Source organism: Phyllostomus discolor, chromosome 7 (genome assembly GCF_004126475.2).
Source record: "Phyllostomus discolor isolate MPI-MPIP mPhyDis1 chromosome 7, mPhyDis1.pri.v3, whole genome shotgun sequence".
In the NCBI taxonomy this organism is placed as follows: Eukaryota; Metazoa; Chordata; class Mammalia; order Chiroptera; family Phyllostomidae; genus Phyllostomus; species Phyllostomus discolor.
Genome location: NC_040909.2, coordinates 88,401,621 through 88,405,020, shown reverse-complemented (window position 1 = coordinate 88,405,020; position 3,400 = coordinate 88,401,621). Strand labels below are relative to the sequence as shown.

Below are 3,400 nucleotides of genomic sequence, written 5' to 3'. Positions count from 1 at the left end.
ATGTAGGAACATTTCAATGAGTAATGAAAGGCTGCAGTTCCAATGAAAATCAGAGACATATATTTTTATCTACAAAACTCTGCAATTACTGTGTCAAATTTTAAAAGCTATCTGTGCCCTGGCTGGTGTAGCTCAGTGGATTGAATGCAGGCTGTGAACCAAAGGGCTGCTGGTTCGATTCCCAGTGAGGGCATATGCCTGGGCTGCAGGCCATGTCCCCAGTGGGGGCCATGTGAAAGGCAACCACATATTGATGTTTCTCTCCCTCTCTTTCTCCTTCCCTTCCCCTTTCTTTAAAAATGAATAAATAAAATATTTTTAAAAGCTATCTAGATAAAAATAAATAAATACAATCTTTAAAAAATATTAATTAAAATCTCTCTAGAGTATCAGTGCACAGATCCAAATTCTTTTTTTCTGATTCTCATTTAAGGCTTCAGTGTCTAACTTCAGCATAGTATACATCATAGTGTCCACAAGATATCTTTATGACAGAATAACAATATTCAAAATAATAATAATAAAAAGAAAAATTGTAAACACATTTGATCAGTTCAGTGTGGCTACCTTTGGGATAATGTGATATGACATCAAATTAGTTACATTATAACTCCCCTGATTGATAAGACAGAATGATAAACATATCAGACTTGATTTAAAGTGCCTACTAAGTTGCTTCTTTGAATGTAATTCTGAGATTTGGGTGACTGCTAGTAATTTGGATTTTTTAGCCTTAGTGTCTTATTTTTATGTTTAATTGTATGTGATACTGTGATATAGTTAGAAATTCATATTTCATTTTATTTCCTCCTTCTTGGCACAGAGCTCCTAAAATCTTTGGGATTTCATTAGTGATGAAGTGAGAAGAGCATCTTTTGTTACTCATATTAATACCCCCTTCAACTAACCACCCCTGAGTTTATGCTGATGAGTGACCCTTCAGGGCCCCTAGGGAGCTTCAGATTGGGACTGGCTTCCTAAGGAGCCAACCATGAGAGAAGAAAGTTATAATGTCCCCACTCGTCTTACCTCTAGGAAGGGGACAAAGGGTGAAGATCACACCAATAGTCAATGATTGACTCAGTCTTGCCTGTGTAATGGAGTTTCCATAAAAACTAAAATATAGAATTGGAGAGCTTCTGAGTGGATGAACACATGTAGGTGCTGGGAGGGTTGTTGGCCCAGAAAGGACCTATGAATCTCCATGTCCATCTCTCATGTATGACCCTATACATCTCTCCTATTTGGTGGTTAATGAATTGTATCATTGGTAATAGGAAGTAAAATATTTACCTGAGTTCTCTGAGCCACTCTGGCAGATTAGAGAACCAGAATAAGGGGCTATGGGAACCCCTAGTTCATAGACAGTTGGTCAGAACACAGAAGCTTCATGATTTGTGATTGACATCTGAAGTGGGGCAATTAGTGGGAATGAGCCCCTAACCTGTGGGGGCAGCTCCAGCTCCAGGGAGTCAGAACTGATTTGAGTTGTACAATACCAAGGAGAATTGGCTCATATGGGAGAAAACTTCTACACTTTCGGTTTCAGAAACATTATGAGTAGCAGTAGATCTTTAAAAAGATTTGAGATGGTGGGAAATACAGAGACAAAATCCTTATTTGGTGCTATATAACACATTTAGCCTTTAGAGAATTCAGATTATTAAGAAAGAGCTGATCTTTAGAGGACTATGTGGATATAGCCAAAATTTGTAGATATTAATCTGATAATAGGTATTATTACCTAGCAAAGTACTATATTTTTTCCTCCTTATTCCCAGGTTTACTTCAAATTTTAGAAAGAGGGGAACTCAAGGATAGTAATATAGTTTAGCTCTAATTGGGGCACTGGTTAGAAAAACAGAGCACAGCAAAAGTTTAATTTTTTTCACTGATTTTATTCATTTCAGATTTAAAAAATCATTGATTTGGTAAAAGCACATTACTGCATACTTGTTAGTGGTGAGCTTGTGTCTGAAATGAATATTACAAAGCTTGGGGAAAATATTTGAATTTTGAAATTTTAGTTTTCCATAATTCCTGCATTTTGGGTCTAAGCATAGCATTAGTAAAGCTGTTCCTGGAACATACTGATGATAAAATAAAACCACTTCCCTTGTTAAAAAGAACAGAATTACAGATGGGCTTTACTAATGACAAGTAGAGGGGACAATAACCACAAAAACTCTAAAGCTTCAAAATGAGTGATAAATGGCTGTGCTATTAGCCATACCCTATGCCAACCAAACTGCAAGTAAAGAATGGGAACACAATAACATCCACTATCAGCATGCTGTTTTGACTGGATTGGACCATCTGAATAACTGACCAACTTGGTAATTTTCCTGAAAATTCAAAATCAGTGAGTTTGACTGAAGAACACCTACCATCACTTTTTAACGTACCTGTAATAAACAAGTAAATATCTACTGTTTCCATTACTTTACAAAGAGTCTTGATTGGAATCTTTAAAAGAAAATTAACAAAAATACAAAGCATTTTAATAGGTAATTTGATATTGAAGTTTTTTCAAGAAAGCAGCTAAAGCAGAGGACCCATGTTTTCTTGGCCACAACACTTTTACTAATCTCTATGTGAACTTATTAAAACAATGTGGAAAAGGGCTTCTGGGCAAGACGGAGGCATAAGTAGATACACTTTACTTTCTTGCATAACCAAAAGAAGGATAACAACAAATTTAAAAACAAAAAAACCAGAACTGCCAGAATATTGACCTGGATGGAAGTCCAACAACCAGGAAGTTAAAGAGAAAACACACATCCACTCAGGTTGTAGGGGTGGAGAGGATGCGTAGCAAGGCAGTGGGCTAGCGGACTGGGAAGGCCAGGCAGTGGCTCATGGGTCAGGTTGTCCTACATTCACCTGTGGCTAAGCTGGGAAGAACAACTGGGGAACGAGACAGACTGGACAACCTAGGGTTCCAGTGTGGGAAACTATAGCCTCAAAACCTCTGGCGATAAAACCTCTGGGTGTGTGGGAGTTGCAGCAGTGGGAGAAACTCCTAGTCTCCCAGGAGAGTCTGTTGGAGGGTACCATGGGATACTAGAAGATACCTAAGCCCACACACTCAGGAATCAGCACCAGGGAATCACCTGAAAGGGCACAACCCTTTCACATGCAGGAAGTGAAAGGGCAAAACATTTACACTTGTGGGAAGTGAAGGATGTGACTGAAAGTGGGATGAGAACCAAGCAAACAGCATTGCTCCCTCTCTGACCCATTCCACACATACAGTACCACAAAACAGAGAAGTGAGTTGCCCTGTCCTGGTGAATACCTAAAGCTCTGACCCTTACAGCATAACAGTTGTACTGATACAAAGAAATATGACTCAAATTAAAGAACAGATCAAAACCCCACAAAAAGAACTAAGCAATGA

The 3,400-nt window shown here is 38.4% G+C and overlaps 1 long non-coding RNA gene across 1 annotated transcript; it reads left to right on the top strand.

Annotated features, from left to right (window-relative positions):
• The first annotated feature begins 358 nt into the window (after nucleotides 1-358).
• On the top strand, nucleotides 359-2,713 carry LOC118501874. The gene is made up of 2 exons (XR_004904536.1): nucleotides 359-877; nucleotides 2,075-2,713. It is a non-coding gene; the product is annotated as an uncharacterized LOC118501874 (long non-coding RNA).
• Nucleotides 2,714-3,400: the final 687 nt, after the last annotated feature.